An 18,707-nucleotide genomic window follows, 5' to 3' on the forward strand; every position below is an offset into this window, starting at 1 on the left:
TCGTAGACTCATTCCGATCAAAATCCCTAAATATTAGTTTGAAATTTGAAAAAAACTTAACGCCGTTAAGTTTTTTTTAACGGAGGTCCAATGAAAACAAATAGTGTGAAAGTTGGTACAGTGACGGCTATATTCAAAGCTGGGATTATTATCGGCCAACTGCGTAAAGTTGGGATTATTAAAATCCAATTTTCCTAAAATATATGTGTAGATATGACCAAAGCCTTACTTGACTTGAGTATCAGTACATTAAAGTCCATGCCATCATTGAAACAGTTTGTTTTGTAGTGATTGACACAGATTTTGAATCTGAACACAACATGTTCTCTTGGGTCAAGGATTTGAAGAAAGAAAAATATGAATGTGAATGGGCACAGAAAATCACTGCTTTACTGATAGAAGAAGACAATTCATGGAAAAAGACAGAGTCATTGGTGGATAATCTTGGTTCTAAACACGAAAAAAGATTACAACAGCGCTGGAAGCTAATGATCGTAAAGCTGATACTCCATTGTTACTAGCAACAAAAAATAACTCGACCAATATTGTTGAACTAATACTGAAAAGGCGTCCTCAGGCGGTAGACCATGTCGATAAAGATCGACGCAACACTTTACATTTGGCAATATTGCATAGACGTTATGAAATCATTGAAATTGTGGAAAAAATGGATTATGCAATGGAAAGATTATCTGGAAAGCTTGATAAGAATTATAACACTTTGTTGCACATGGTTGGTCAGAAAGTAGATGACCTAAAGGAGGATGTAACGCATCCTGCTAAAGAACTGCAAAAGGATCAACGTCTTTATGAAGTAAGTATCTGTATCTACTATATTATGTATCCTCAAGTTTTTGAATATCAAATTTAATCAATGGAAAATACATATTGAGTATCAATTTTTAAATTAAGTATTGTAGTGTAATGAATTTCACGTGTAGTAGTGTAGTATACCGGTCTCAAACTAGTTTGAATGCAAACCATCCCTAGTACAGTTATTTAGAACACCGTATATATTATTCATCAAATGATTGTTTTGTTAATTTCACTCCTTTCAAATCTATGAATGTTCACATCAACACCTTTAAAAACCAAATGCTTGATAATATAATGCATATAACAAAATCGACATATAAATTACTGTTGTAGTTTGATTTAGACATGGTTTATTTTTTAAATTTTCATTAATTTGTTTGATTTGTTTACGTAGAAGGTGGAGAAGCTAACTAGAACCTTAGACAAGTATACCCGAAATGCCAATGAAAAGACCCCCTCTGAGGTGTGTTTTGAAACAAATGATCCACTTTGCTTGGAAGCAAAGAACTGGATGTTCGAAAATGCGAAAAACTGCTCCATTGTTGCTGTGCTAATCGCAACAGTCGCGTGTACTTCAGCTTACACGATACCAGGAGGTCTAGATGATAATGGCCATCCTGTTCTTGAGGACAAAGCCATGTTTCTCCTCTTCACCTTAGCTGATGCGATTTCACTCTCAACAGCACTAACATCAGTCATCGTTTTTCTCAATATTGTCACATCACCATTTCAGTTTAGCGATTTCTCGTCAAATCTTTTTCAAAAACAAATTACAGGACTTATCATGTTGATCATCTCTGTGGCAATGATGTTGGTATCTTTTGCAGCCACACTTATTTTAATTATCAGTAATGAAGGAACATGGTCAGACATGACATTATATGGTGTTACTTTCTTCCCGGTTATCGTATTCATGTACTCATACATGTCCGACTACATGAAAATGATTAATTATTTCTACGGGATACTCAAGAAGATGATGCACACGTTAGTTATGTGCTTTCATAAGATAATGTGCTCATGCAAACCTCAATCAACACGTTTAAGTGATGGAACTTGCCACTTAACGTCACCGTCGCCCGTTTAATGTTATAATTATTTCATTAACCTATTTAAATGTTTTTATGTTGTTGTTGGTGCTTAAACCATGAATAAAGGAAAACCATCCTATGAAGTCTTGAAGATGTATAATGAATCTGATTCAATAATGAACACGAGTCGTGTATGTTATGTGGTGTAGATGCATGTGGTTTTCCTTTTTCAATATGTATACTTTTTTATGTTTGCTATTTGCTTTACTTTTTTGTTGATTATGTTATGTGATCTATATTGTATATTGTGATATTGATTAAACGTTATCCAAATTTAGTGTAATGTTGTTCTATTAACTTTGATGTAAACATATCATTGACCTCTATACCTGAGCATATCCGTCAGACATGGATATCATTGTTGAACTGATTGTGTGCAACATCCGTGATGACAAGAAAGGCCACGACGTCTCTATTGTTATCATGTACAAAGAGTAGCACTTAATGCATATTGGCTGTTGAGAAGCATATGGATCAACCCTGGAATAATTGTTGTTCTGTTATTGTCATGAAGTTGGCATGTGTGTATCCACATACCTATCTCACTTATTGGTGTATAGTCTAGGGGTAATGTAAATATTGTATTGGACTATGCTATGGTTATTGACTCAATGAACTATTGTTATCGGCTCACCATTTCAATCGTAGATTGTTATTGTATTAGTTCATCATTGATTATTCAGCGTAAGCGTAGGGGTGTCACTTTTACCCGAAACTCAAAACTCTACCCGTGAAAACCCGTACCTGAACCTGAACTAACCCGACGTGAAAAACCCAAACTAAAGGCGGAATCAATAGTAATCAAGATATTGCTAAAATAACAAAAAGATGACAAACACATAAGTGACTCAAAAGATTTCCGTTGATGTTAATCAATAATACAAGGAATAACTTTAGGGTTTCTAGGTAGAATGTTAGGTGAGGCTACTTTCTGTACAAAGGTATCATGTATGCTAAGAAAGTGTCTAACCAGTCGTAATTCACCCATGTCATAAATGTGACCTAATGTTTCCTTAAATAGGCACACTGGACATCTTGTAGAAACCCTAATGATTGTTAAAACATATTCAGACTTATTCAAAATTATTGTAAGTGTCAAATAGGTCTTCGAGTAAACTTTTGTCTTTATCGAGCAGACCTTGTAATCCATAAGTGTGTTGGAACAGTTCTCCGAGCAAACATTTACTTAGAATATTATCCTTGGAAAATATTCTTCAAGACCAAATCAACAAAGTTAGGGTTCTTGAAAAATAAGTAAAGTTTATGAGTGTTTTACTTAAGGTTTATGGCTGAATTAATGGATGTATAAGAAGCCTAGCAGCTGCACAAGATCCTCTATGATGTTCTCCTTCCTCTCCAGCCGCCAAAGACACCAACAGCCGCCTCCTTCTTCCTTTTTTTCTTCTTCTTTTTGCCGGCTCCTTCGGGATTATTGATTGAATAATGGCTGGAAACTCTTGTATTAACTTAATATAATATTATAAAAGGCTTTTAAGATGTGGGCTTGGGTCGGGCCTTGACTTATAAGTTTGAAAGTTGACCAATTAAGCCCCTAAACTCTTCAATTTTAACTCTTTTTTCTACCAAAGTTCATAACCTACAAGAAAACAATCATCTTTGTAATATTAAGCATAAACAAACCATAAAACTTAATAATTATACTAAAAAGTAATTAAAACATGATAAAAATGATACGGAAAGTAAATGTGTTTTACAACACATCAAACATCCCCACACTTAAGTCTTTTTCGTCCCTGAAAAAGTCTAATGCAGTTGGATCAGAATCAGAAAATCAAAGTTAAATCAAACATATAGGTTATATTTTAAAGCTCAGAAAAACGCAAAAACCGCGATCATCGATATTGTTGTCCACCTAAACTCATGCCTTAATCTTTACCGGGACAAATAAGATCCGACAATAATATTACTTAGTGGTTTACACAATTAAGACCCGCTTATTTTCTGCTTTTACCGGACCAGACCACCCTAACTTGACTTAAACCTCAAAATTAGCAGAATTAAAACTTTGTTGCTCAATATTTATGAATAGTTAAGACGATCTAGGGTATTGTTTATCCACCTAAGCTTAAGCATCAAAGTCTACCAAGCAACCATTAGATATGATTAAGGTTCAATTAATTATAGCTAGTGCTCCCCACAACATGACATACCCCCGTTATCAAGAAATACCCCAAATTCATAACCATAGGTGAGTATGCAAAATTTTATCTGTAGGGCTTACATGTAGCGTGTCCCTTGTGGTCCGTTTCTTAATGGTAATGAGACGCGAGCAAGGGGGCCCCACATGACTAACAGCGTGGATGATCAAGTCTGTAGTGTATTTGTACTTTTTGTGATCATGTTTATAGACTTATAAGGGTTTGCTCTTTGGCTTTATTTTAAATATACACAACCCCACTTAGGAATTGTGAATACCCAGCTAAATAGATTGCATACAGACCCATGGTCTCCGGACCCGAAGCATCCCATCAATACAGGATTTAAGGTTATAAAACCATACGCCGATGAGGTGTAAAACACTAAACTAGCATTTTAAGATTTTATATCATAGGCTACACGGCATACTCTAACGTTAACCTACCCAAGCATCATATGATAACGTATTCAAATTTTTAAAACTCATGATACTTTCACTTTTTCATACCAAAATTTGAGGCTTGAGTATGGCCCGACCTTTCATTGCTTATTTTCCACGGACAAAACACTTTACCCACAAAAGATTTCCGTTTAACTGTTTTATCAAATTTGCCCTTTCATTTTCAAGGCTGAGCCTACCGACACATCCCAAGTTAAGTGCGTTTTCTTTAATTTATCTCATATTATTAGTAGTTTGAAAAACCGATTTCCGAATAAAATCATCATCTCCCACTTTAATGCAAAAGAAACTAAAAACAAGGGACATTATTATTATTATTATTTCTTTTTTCTTTTTTTTTTCAACTTAAACAACGTACGAAAACGAAAAACAAGTGAAAACTTTTTATTTTTTTAAAATTTTTTAATTTTATTATTATTATTATTATTTTTATTTTCTACAACTAAGTAAAATAAATTCCCATCCTCACACTTAGAACGAAATCGTCCTCGATGAGAACAATGAAAAGAAATAAAATAAAAATAAAACGTAAAGCATAAAACTAAAACTTGAAAGAACAGAAATTAAAATAGAGAACGGGTTACTCCCCTAGTTTAGATGCAGATTCTTTATCAGCTGTGTATGATTCGAACGAACGACCGTATAGCATTTCATTCGCGGCCGCAACCTCGGGTGAACCAGTTCCAAAACGCCATAAGAGCTACCATGCGTATAATAATACCTGTAACAACTCAAACTCGCTCGCATGTAGCGGCATACAAAACAGAAAACAGAAACATAAGAAATAAACATATTTTTGTGTTTTTGAATTTTTTAATTTTTTTTGATTTTTAATAAATATTTATTTTTTTTGTATTTTTTTTGTATTTTTATGTTTTTATAAATATAAATAGAAATAAAACAAATAAAACAGATAATAAAGAGAATCAAAATACAAACTCTACAACTCGGGCTGTCTCCCGAGTGATGCATCCATCACGACTATTCCTCGGTGAATGAGTCAAGGTAGAACACCTCGACTGTCTGATCAGTTATCGGCTCTCCTATGTAGTGCTTCAATCTATGGCCGTTCACCTTAAACTTCCCGCTTCGATCTTGTATCTCAATCGTGCCATACGGGAAAACCTCAGTGACTGTGAACGGTCCCGACCATCGGGATTTCAACTTTCCCGGGAATAACCTCAACCGTGAGTTATACTGTAAAACCTTATCCCCACACTTGAACTGCTTATTACCCTTCAATTTCCTGTCATGCAGTTCCTTCGTATGCTCCTTATACCGAAATGATTGTGCGTATGCGTGATCCCGGATGTAACACCCCGTAACCGCAGCGGAAGCATAAACGAGGTGCAACAGACACGTCTGATATTAACAGCATTGCTTATAAAGAAAACACTACTACATTAATTTACACCATATTACATTGTTCCGAGTTTAGTTACCGTCTAGGCGTTAGCACATAAGTTTTACCAACAGTACATTAACATATTTAATACAAAAAGATCATTAAGCTTCCACAAAAAAAAAAAAAAAAAAACACGCATCGTCAAGCATGTAGCAATTATTCCAGCTTGAGGGTACCTAGAAAGCATGTAAAGAAAACGGGTCAACTACGAATAGTTGGTGAGTTTCACTATTTTAAATAAACAGTGACAAATCATTATAATAATCATATATTAGCGATGTAATTATGCTGAGCCCACAAGTGAAACCTCTGACTACCACATACAACCCCGTGGCATACTCCGCCCACGAACCTGCCCCAAACCGCTATGCCTAACATTACATAGCAAAATAAATAACAACAAAATAGACATGTGCAACTGGCTGGGAAACATCAGCAAATCCATGCCGGACCAGTTGGGTTTGTCAGACCAATAGTACTATTCACACTCTACCGGCTTTTAGCTAATCACTCGTGTTGCGGGGCCTTACAATGTTAGCAACTCAGACAATCACCATCTTAGTACATTTCCGTACGATTCCCGTACAATAAAATATATATAAATACAAGCAAATCCATGCGTTAAGTATGTACTTAAACATTTTAATAGTAACATGCTTTCCGCCCCGAGAAAATATTAAAAGAAACAATTCAGAAAAAGGGGCTCGTGAAACTCACCTTATCGCAAGCAAGTAGGTAACACAGTACGCAAGCTACTAATCCGGATCTGTAATACGATCCCTAAGTTCGTTACTATACAATCACTATTAATATAATTTTAACCGTGTTAACCGGTACATCTGTGGTCACTGTTAACCCAGTACTGTACCCGTTCCGGGGGCAATGTTAACCCAGAAACACTGCTCCGGACTCAGATTGTGATATCGTTTAGAGTTCAATAGTCAAAATTACTATTAGTTCGTTTTCCCCGTTTTGCGTGCCTAGCACGGTTATCCGTTTTTTTTATGTTTCAAAAATGAGTTTGGTCACACACGACCCGAAAATAGTTGTTGACTGATAATTTAATTAAAGTTGTGAAATTAGAGCTCGGTTTAGACGCCCCGATTGGCCGCGGGACCCGTTTCCGTCTTTAGTGTACCGGAAACTGTTAAATCGGATAAAATTACCCAAATCATCCGAATTATTTTCGGATGATTTATTTTTACCTGTTTAACTCAGTTATATGAAAATAGTTTATTTTTAGGGTTTTTATACACCAGTCAGCTCGTTTAGGCGAACTTTACCGGTTTACGCGTTTTAAACTTTAAAAGTTTGTTGTTTTTTTTAGCACAAATAATTATCCGTTTAATCTCGGATCTTGAAATTTTGCACAAATCATTTTTTGACAGTGGGGAATTTTATAAAAATATTTCCAGAATTAATTTTTATATTTAAAATTTATTTATCTATTTTTTAAACACCATTTAAACACTAAATATGTCGTAACTACCAAACGACCTTAGAAAAATCCCAAATTTTTCTTGGATGACCCCTGCCATCCACATAGTCCCCTGTAATTTTTCAAGAACCAAAATCTCTTTTTACATGCCATTTTCACTAAAACCGAGCTAGAAAACCCTAGAACTCGTTTAACCGAAAAACCTACTTAGACTTCTCCAACTGACCTAAAATTTTGTGTGTGACTTTTACATGTTATAAAAAGCTTATCTTGAATTTTATAGAATTTATCATGATATTTAAATATTTTTCACCATTTTTAGCCAAAACCGAGCATTAAATTCACCAAATATTCATCCTTTGTTCAAAAATTACCAAATTTTCACAGAACTCATATTTTCATGTGTAGATCATCTCTGTGAAATTTCGTATCCTAACTCCAAATTTACCACAATCTGTCCAAATCACATACACTATATAAAAAACCGAACTACCTTGTGTTTTTAGCTTCAAATCGCAAAGATCTTGCTTTCTAGCCTTTGTTAACAACTAGATACAACACCTACAAGCACAATAACACCACACCAAGCAAGTTACACCCACAATCAAGCCATTTCTTTCATGGGTTCGGTTATGATTTAAAAACAAAGATTTAAACCGTAAAATTTCGTTTTTAGTTCGTTTGAACTCATTCTTAGACCAAGATCATTTGTATATCATAAATACATCCCTTGGTCAAGCAAGATCGGTTTATAGCTCGGGTTTTCACCCCTTTTGAAGATAAAACCTCACCTTTGCATTATAAACTCAAAATATGGAACTAAAACTAAGATTTAGCCATCACAATATGCATTTACCTTGTGTTTTTCTTGCTACAAATCTGGGTTTTTGAGTGATAATGTGAAGAGAGAAGAAGGATAATACAATGGTTGTTGTAAAAAAAAAATAATAAAAGGCAAGGGGTTTATACCCCTGCCGATCGGACAAGGGAAGGGGAGGTGGGGTTGGGACCCACTTCTCCATTTCTAGCCATTCGTTTGGATTTTGGAAATCCGGATAATGTTTTGGATAATCTGGTTCAGTTCTTTTTTCGGTTAAATGTTTAATTCAGCTTAAAACGAGGCTAAAACGGTCGTTTTCGGCTTAAAAAATGAAATTTATATAAAACCGATTTAAAAACTAAAAAAAACTTAAACCATGACATTTATTAACTTAAAACATCATATTATTAATAATTGCGCATCTTTTTCGGCTTGATCGATCGTCTCTTGCTCGGTTTGGTATTAAAGGTTTCGTTTAACGTACCGACGTACCATTAAATCGAAAATTCTTTTTCTATGCTTTAATCCACTTATCCCGAAGCTTTAATACTTCGTAAACATCACTAAATATCATATATCTCGTCTATAATGAAATCCTCGATTCGTTCGGGCTTCAATAACCGTTAATCGGTTAATCGTATTTCCAATACGATTAACTGTATAATCGAGTATAATCCGTATTGGGAATCATACATACTCGTATAAACGCATTATAATTCATATATTCATTATTAAATAACACATAAATAGTATATACCGGTTAGGGTATACCTGATTTTGCCGGAATCGTTACACCGGAGCTCCTCTAATTCATGTAATTGATGGAAACGATTACCCTCTGCGGCGGGTAAATCAAGATTAACCCTTTGAAGGGCCCATGAAGCGCGGTGTTCCAATTCAACAGGAAGATGACAGGCCTACCCATAAATCATCCGAAATGGTGTGGAACCAGTCGGAGTCTTGTAGGCTGTACGGAAGGCCCACAAAGCGTCATCTAATTTGTCGGACCAATCCCGACGATTTGAACCAACCGTTTTCTCGAGAATACGTTTGATTCCCCGATTACTCACTTCCACTTGCCCACTAGTCTGTGGGTGGTAGGCGGTCGCAAGCCGATGGGTGACCCCATAACGCTTCAACGCCTTATCCATCTGCGAGTTGCAAAAGTGAGTACCCCGATCACTGATCAAGGCTTTCGGGACTCCAAAACGAGCAAATAGACTTTTCAGAAAACGGACTACCACTCGGGCATCATTGGTGGGTAGAGCTTTGGCCTCAACCCACTTAGACACGTAATCGACGGCCACTAGTATGTATTTGTTTCCACGCGAAGATGGAAACGGTCCCATGAAATCAATACCCCATATATCAAAAACCTCACAAACTTGAACGGCATTCTGGGGCATTTCGTTTCGCGAAGAAATGTTGCCGACACGCTGGCAACGATCGCAACTCTTAACGAACAGGTGAGCATCCTTAAAGATAGACGGCCAGTAAAAACCAGAATCAAAGACTTTCTTTGCCGTAGAACTCACACCGTGGTGACCTCCAGTCGGTCCCACATGACAATGGCTCAAAATTTGCCATCCTTCCTTGACATCCACACATCTTCTAATAAGCTGATCAGCACCAATACGGAAAAGACATGGATCGTCCCAAAGGTAAAATTTGATGTCAGCAAAGAATTTCTTCTTTTGCTGGTAAGGCATCTTTGGGAGGTATCCGTCAGCGAGATAATTCGCGAAATCAACAAACCATGGAAAACCTTCCTCTTGTGCAGTAACGAACGTCAGACTCTCCGTCGGAAAACGATCGTCGATCCTAACTCCTGAATCTCCTGAATCAACTCCCTCTAGTCGCGAAAGATGACCAGCCGCCACATTCTCGGCCCCCTTTTTATCACGGATCTCTATATCGAACTCTTGAAGCAACAGGATCCATCGGATAAGACAAGGCTTAGCATCCTGCTTGCTGAAAAGATATCTAATAGCGGCATGATCCGTATAAACAATCGTTTTGGACAAAACCAGATAAGACCTAAATTTGTCGAAAGCGAACACCACAGCTAAAAGTTCTTTTTCGGTGGTGGTATAGCTTTCCTGTGCGCCATTTAAGGTCCGTCTTGCATAATAGATCGGATGGAAATGTTTATCCTTCCGTTGTCCAAGAAACGCTCCGATTGCGAAGTCGCTTGCGTCACACATCAACTCGAATGGTAACGACCAGTCGGGAGCAACCATGATTGGGGCGTTAACTAATTTGTCTTTTAGAAGATCAAACGCCTCGATACACTGCTCAGAAAAAATAAATGGAGCGTCCTTCTCCAAAAGTTTGGTCATGGGTCTCGCGATTTTAGAAAAATCTTTGATGAACCGGCGGTAGAACCCGGCATGACCTAGAAAGCTACGAATTGATCTCACAGAAGTAGGCGGGGGAAGATTAGAAATGGTCTCGACCTTTGCCCGGTCAACCTCTATCCTCGCACTTGAGATTCGATGACCTAGAAAAATGCCCTCGCGAACCATGAAATGACATTTTTCCCAGTTAAGGACTAGGTTGGTGTCAACGCAGCGGGACATCATCCTCTCGAGATTTGATAAACAATGATCGAAGGAACTCCCAAATACGGAAAAATCGTCCATGAACACCTCCATTGAGTCCTCGATCATATCATGAAAAATGGCCACCATACACTTCTGGAATATGGTCGGAGCGTTACACAGTCCGAACGGCATACGTTTGTAAGCAAACGTTCCGTAAGGGCAGGTGAAAGTGGTTTTCTCCTGGTCGTCGGGAGCTATCGGAACCTGGAAGTACCCGGAGAAACCATCTAGGAAGCAGTAGTACTGCTGACCTGCTAAACGCTCTAACATCTGATCAATGAATGGGAGAGGGAAGTGGTCTTTCCTGGTGGCATCATTCAGTCGGTGATAGTCGATGCAGACTCGCCATCCTGTCACAGTCCTCGTAGGAATAAGCTCGTTCCTCTCGTTGGTGACGACAGTCATGCCACCCTTTTTAGGAACCACTTGGACTGGACTCACCCAAGCACTATCAGAAATGGGGAAAATAATCCCCGCATCAAGGAGTTTAATGATCTCCTTCTTTACGACCTCTTGCATTTTCGGATTAAGCCGCCGTTGCGGCTGGACGACAGTTTTGAAATTTTCCTCCATGAGGATTTTATGAGTGCAGAACGAAGGGTTGATACCCTTGATGTCGATAATCTTCCAAGCAATAGCCTCCTTTTGCTCTCGTAGCACCCTCAACAACTTCTCCTTCTCGACCTCGGTCAATGAAGATGCAATGATAACCGGAAGCTTCCTCTCTTCATCTAAAAAAGCATACTCAAGGTGGGAAGGTAAATCCTTAAGCTCTAAGGAAAGAGGAGGACTCTCGACTGAAGGTCGGTCCATCGGATCGTCTCGTACGATCTCATCAGACACACCAGATTCAGGGGTATGCGACTCGGTGTCGTCATTTAAGGACTGATTGGTTCGGCAATCATTTCAATCTCCGGAATCTCCCTATCGAGAATCTGGGTGTCGGAGGCAGATCCTCCACAAATTTCGCTGAAAAACTCCCCGACATGCTCCATGATGGTATCAATGAAGTATAAGGAGTCATCAGCAGACTTGGGGTGTTTTAGTGACTGTCGAACGTCAAAGGTGACGTTCTCATCCCCAACTCTTAAGATTAGTTTACCCTCGCATACATCAATCAATGCCTGTGCAGTGGCAAGGAATGGTCGGCCTAAGATGAGTCGTACACTATCGTCATCGTTCATGTCCAGGATGACAAAGTCCACCGGGAAGATGAACTTGTCGACACGAACAAGCATGTTCTCGACCACCCCTCGAGGGTATTTCACAGAACGATCAGCAAGCTGGATACTCATACGGGTAGGCCTCGGTTCACCTAGACCCAACTTGCGATACACGGAATACGGCATGAGATTAATACTGGAACCAAGATCTGCCAGCACATGGACGACCGTATTATCACTCAAGATGCAGGGAATTGTGAAACTCCCAGGATCGGACATCTTTTCTGGTAACTTTCTCTGCAAGACTGCAGAGCAACCAGCACTCAAAGGAATGAAAGAGACTTCGGCTAACTTCTCTTTGTTTGAAAGAATATCCTTGAGAAACTTTGCGTATTTGGGCATTTGCGTAAGTGCCTCAAGGAAAGGTATATTAAGATGAAGTTGCTTCAAAAGATCAAGAAATTTGGAGTTTGCTCCTCGTCTCTATCCCTACGGACTCTCCCGGGAAATGGGAGTCTAGGTTTGTAGACTCTCGGTGGTGTGCTGGGTAATGGTTGGTTCTCGGCCTGTGCTGAACTTCCGGGTCTGTCCCTTTGATGCACCTCGGCCGGTGGAGACTCCAACTGAATCTCCTCGTCTACCTGCTCCTACACATCTACCGCAGGCTTGTTAACGACTCCTCTCGTCGCCTTTTGAATCACTGGCTCGCTACGTGCCCCCACACCGCTCCTTGTCGTCACAGCCTTCGCGAACGCCTTCGGATTTTGTTCAGTGTTACTTGGAAGTGTACCTGGCGACCTCTCATTTAGACGACTTGCTATCTCTCCCATCTGACGCTCAAGATTTTGAATTGACGCTCCTTGATTTCTCATGAATGACTCGTGCTCCCGGAATTGTTCTTGAGTTTCTTTGTGACGGGAGTCCTCTCGAGTCATGAGTTGCGACAACATCTGTGTCTGCTGTGCCATCATCTCCTCTAACGTGGGCTTCTTCTCCCCACTACTCGGTCCCTCACCGTAATCCTGGAATAGGCTCTGACGTTGCTGGAAGCCGGACTGATTTCCGTTCCTCCAGTTGGAATTTTGGTTACCTCTCCACCCCGAATTATAAGATTTGAAAGAATGTTGATTTCGGTTTGGATTATTAACAAAGTCGACTGCCTCCTCCTGGAAACCTACGGGGCATTGAACGGTATCGTGTCCCCCTCTACAGATTTCGCATAACTTACTTTTCACCTGCAAGTCCTTCACGATCTTTGCTAACGCTTCAACTTGTGCCGCAAGTGCGGTGCTCGTATCGACCGAATGCATGCCGCGTGATAGGGAACCGACGGTTTTGGTACTCTTAACTGGTGGTCGCTGGTATCCACTCATGGCTAAACCGTTAAACAAGGCAATGCACTCATCCGTATCTTTCGTCGTTAGTAGGTTACCTCCTGCAGCTGTGTCGAGCATACTCTGAGTTGCGTACGTCACTCCGTTGTAGAACTTCTCAACAACCGCCCATCTTGTAGGCCGTGGTTTGGACATAACGCAAGTAGATTTTTGAACCTTTCCCACACCTCGTAGAAGCTCTCGGTGTCCTCCATCTGGAAAGAATGAATCTGGTTACGCAAACGAGCGGCCTTAGCCGGAGGATCGTATTTTTCAAGAAATTGGGTCTGCATGGCAGCCCAAGTAGCAATGGATCCCTGTGGGAGGGACTCAAGCCACAGACTCGCATGATCAACGAGTGAGAACGGAAAGATTCGGAGTTTTATGGCGTCTTCGGATACGCCGGCAAGATGAAACGTGTCGCAGATACGTGCAATACGAGTGAGATGAGAATGCGGGTTCTCGTGGAGCAACCCGTGAAACTGAGCAGAATGAGCAATCGTGTTCAGAACATTAGATGGAATCTGCCAAGTCGTTTGAAGTCCTATAGCTGGTGGAGCAATGTTGGATCTCGCGCCAGCATCGACCGGACGGGCCCGGTCTGCAACTGTCCTCCTTGGTAGTGGATTCGCGTCGCCCATAATCCTATCCCTAATGACGGGTTCAGAAAAAGTAGGAGAAGAAAACGTATTACCGACGGATGTAGATGAACTGGAAGACGGTTTTGTACGACGTCTCTCAAGAAGCTCTCTCTCTGGTTCAGGAAATCCTTCAACTTCTGGTGGTCCTAGAGATCGAGTACGTCGCATACAACTATTAAAATAAATAAAAGAAATATTAATTAGCTAAACTATTTTAAACTAACAAACAAAACAATTAAGAAAGACAAGTAGTAAACAAGGCAAGTCTTAACTCGAGTCGTTCTTAATACGCCTCTAACCGTGTCCCCGGCAACGGCGCCAAAAACTTGATGTGCGAAAATATATATATAAATATTAAACGCAAGTCGCAACTAAGCTTTAAAAACCAAACAATCTATCCTAGTTCACACAAACGGCAAGTGTACCGATCGCGTATAGCACAGATAAGGAAAGTCCGGATATCGAACTCGAAGACACGTGAAAACGTTTATAATTACTAAACTCTGACTAAGACTCACCAAAATATTTAATTAATTTATTTTAGAACTTATTTAACTACTTAACTTAACTGAAAGAAAACTTTTAACAAAACTTAGAAAACTTTGGTTTAAATTCAATGAATAAAGACGTCTACCTAGGAATGAATCATGTTGATAGAAATAACAAGACAACGGATTGAAAATATTCATGACACCGGTTATAAAAGATGACACAACTAAACCTTGTTTAAGAAAGTCAAATTAACTCTCAGTCTCTCTAACAAACTCTAACTTATTTTAGTTGATTTTAAAGAATAAACCGGAAAAACAATTATTAACGTGTTCAAATGTCGACTCTCCTCTCGGTCTCATCGACACACTATCCTAATGGAGACAAATACTATGTCACCAAGGAAAGAGGAACAATTTAACTTAACCCAAATTAAACCAACTAATTGCACATAAACACTCAAACTTGACAAGACAAAAACCAGCTCTCGCGCGGTCTTAATTCTAACAAGTAAAAGCAACGAGACAATATTACTTCTTATCACCTCTTAGTATACCCAATAGTATTATCACCAATCATTGGTGCCATATAAACTTCATCTAGACAATATGGGCAATCAGGATGAACATACCCCAAATGAGCACGAAACCGAGGTTCCCACTTGGCAAAGTCACTAAACTTCATCAATCTTGGACATTTCGAATATGAACCTATCTTGGTATCAAGTTGCAACATTTGTTGCATCAACATGTTTTGAGACGCTAATGCATACATACCAGCCATTTTTGACAAGTTTCATAAATTTAAGCGTGTAGCGAATCAACCAGCGAATAAGATTAACGAATGGTAAATGTAACGAACTGTAAACAGTTGTAGCGAACTGTGAACAGTAGTTTAACAAATCAAATCTTAACGAAGCTAAGATTGATCAGATAGCGAATCAAGATTGAGTTTAACGAATCAATCTAACGAATCAGAAAGTCAACGAGTCAGATTTAACAATAAGTCAAACTAACGAATTGACAAACGAATTAGCTAGCGAATTAGAGAGTATTCAATAGAGAATCACTAAAAAAGACTTAGCGAAACAGATAACGAACCAGGTTGTTACAACGGTTTGTAACAAACTCTGATGCCTTTGCCACGTGGCAAAGGTTGTTATGACACAAATCCCAAAGTAAACACGTGTCACACGAATCTGTTGAACACGAATCAGATGTTGATGCGAACTGGTTAATGAATTACTTGGTACTTATAGCGAATTAACTAACTTAGATAACGAATCAAAGTGAATAATATAACGAATCATCAGAAAGATGATAGCGAACCATATTCATCTTCAAATCTTCAAAGATAAAATTCCAGATCTTCTGAAAATGAAGAACACCAACCCAGAAACTTAGATCTGTAATACAATATCAATTCTTAACCAAAACTCACAAATAAACTACCAAACAACTCGTAAGTTGATCGCGAATCCAAAACATCTAAACTCGTAACCAATTAACCCCAATTACCAGTCCAATTATACTAAAACACAATCTCTGTTTCGGCCACAAACCAAAATCAGTACCGAATCAATCCAAAACCAAACCAAACTTCAATTCCAATTCACAATACATTTCCAATACCTTAACCAACTCAAATCCAGTCCAAACCTACCATAATTCAATCAATTAACCTTAAATTGATCCAAAATCACCCAAACAGTACACTAACAAACCAATACTCTAAATAAACACCAAATCAAGTGTAATTGAGCCCCGAAAGCTCTGATACCACTTGTTGGAACCCTGGATATCAATCCAATAACAATAACAGATCTCAGATATGTATATAATATATTAATACCTTAATATGGATCTAGCTCATAATTACGTATGATTAAGTGTTGTATGTGTATTATGTAATATCAGTATGTATATATTAGTAGCTGTATATATTAGGATGAAGATCGAGAGAGAGAGTTTGAACAGAGTTTCGTTAAATATCTCCCAAAACTTAAATTAAACGTGAACAGAGTTCACATATAAATAGAAGATGAACCTAGTTCGTTAACATCCCCTAACAAACTAGAGTTCGCTTCGTTACATACATTTAAACGAAATAAACTAACGAATCACCCCCTGATTCGTTAACATCCCTTAACGAATCAGGAGGGAATAACCTTAAGCCTTAGTTCGCTAAACAACTTTAGCGAACTAGACAATACATATAACGAACTAGAGAATAACTTAATAGTTTATTACATTAAACATAAAACAAATACTTTAACGATAATTACAAAGACTCAAGACGCAAAACCGTGCACTAACAACTACTCAGATGTCCATTGCTCAAAAGCATGCCAAAATACCACCATGCCAAAACCTTAAGCCAAACTTCCGTAGAGCATTCAGGAGTGAATAGAAAAACAAACATGAGTTAATACATAAAGAAAGACAATTAATTTGGCATCCCTAAAGTTTCTTTTTAATCAATTAACTTTTCTTAGAAAGAAAAAAATATTCATAGTGGAATAACAGTAAATCATAATTAAAAAAGTCAATCAAAAAGCTGTAGTATAATGCATGATCTTGAAATAATACATATATAATTACCATATAACCCTGAATTGCATTTATGCATAACACATTTGAAATGAGCTTTAAATATAAAAAAAAATCAAACCACATAAACATTAAATTCACAAAATTTTCAAATCAAAGTGTATACGAGATATTTAAAAACAAGAAAATAATATATAAAACTATATAACATGGTGAAATATACATACTCATGTGGTGCTATGCTGGTAAAGTAACCAACACGATTGCTGATTTGCTTCTACTGAAGAAATGAAAAATGTAGTAAGTATACTCCATACGTATCACATTAAATCAACACCTTCGTTGTTTAGATCAAAATTTCTAAACTTCCGCAAGATTTGAAAACAATGACACTAGAAGTCACTTTGATTAACCTTTGAATTGGGAGTGATTTGATATCCAATAGTACCTTGCTCACGACATCCATTTCCACTCCTAGCAGACAGCTTCCTATTACCCTAAAAATATATAAAGGCATGTCAACAAATAGTGATCCAATTTTTTAACGTTAAACAAATCGCAATGATTGATCATTTTCCTATACAAGCACTAAACGAATTGGGCATCATTTTAATTAACCTTTGGTTTGTGTGATACTTTGTCCAATTTATCATAGACTAAAACTGAAAATTCTCAAACTGCTTGATCCATACACGTAAAATTAGTCAACCAAAGCACGCAGAGCGGGTACTGGGTCAGGTCGATTCAGGTTTCGGTCAAAACTGGTCAATATAAAACAAGTTCGATTTGGTTCCGGATGGGTTAAAAGGGGTTCTCATCAAAATAAGTTCGAACAAAAATGGGTACTTACCAAAATATGGTAAACTCAATACGAGTTGTTATGAAAATCGCGAGTACCTAATATCCCTATTTCTGCAATATACCTTCAACAACATTTATAACATTATGCATCTACAGAAACTATTTGGAAGCCAATTTATATGAAATAATTGAAGAAAAACAAGTTAAAATAACATCTCCGATGCTTTGTTAATATTCAATGTATGAATTATTTAGAGAACAATAAACAACATTATTACTAAAACTTGAGACGCTGTCTAAAACCTTCCATTTTCCGCTTTCCCTTTTCCCACGGAGAAGCACATTGGCTCATACTAACAAACCCTAATCTGATTATACAATCCAAAAGTCATCATTTAGTTTTCAGTTGATCGACTTGTTTGGATAACAATTTCAAATTGGCATAACTGTTCAAGATAGTAACGCAAAATCCAAAGGAAAAACAAAATCTACCGCCAATGATACCCAAGATCTAGATCGCAATAAATAGTTGGAATGCTAACCTTGTTTGTATACTTGAATCCAACGTCTCTGTTCAAGCCGGCTTACATCCTCCCTCATGTTTCAGCAATGTCGAGCTCATTGGAAGAATGATGGGGGGGGGGGGGGGGGGTGGCAGAAATTTTATCAGCAGAGGAAATTATGAAAGGGGTAATTTTTTAAAAGGATAAAAATAAAGTACAAGAAGATTTTTCTAAATGACCAATGAGTCATTTAAGTGAGATACTGGTTAAATTAATTATAGCAAATACATTCATCTTTTAAGTTAGGAAAAACTCTCACCTAAGGTTAACACCCGATGCACGCCAATGTGATGAGATAAACACACACATTTCAAGGATCCAACTAGCGAAGCCACTTA

The 18,707-nt window shown here is 38.0% G+C and overlaps 1 pseudogene across 1 annotated transcript; it reads left to right on the forward strand.

The window, feature by feature from the left end:
- Positions 1-90: 90 nt before the first annotated feature.
- Positions 91-1,949, forward strand: LOC143594344 (uncharacterized; annotated as a pseudogene). Its single transcript, XR_013146321.1, has 3 exons — positions 91-163; positions 277-814; positions 1,211-1,949. The product of XR_013146321.1 is annotated as an uncharacterized LOC143594344 (transcript).
- The last annotated feature ends 16,758 nt before the right edge of the window (positions 1,950-18,707 follow it).

The sequence above is a fragment of the Bidens hawaiensis genome, unplaced genomic scaffold (genome assembly GCF_021521415.1).
Source record: "Bidens hawaiensis isolate Kalapana, Puna unplaced genomic scaffold, B.hawaiensis_p1.1 tig00043525_1, whole genome shotgun sequence".
Lineage (NCBI taxonomy): Eukaryota > Viridiplantae > Streptophyta > Magnoliopsida > Asterales > Asteraceae > Bidens > Bidens hawaiensis.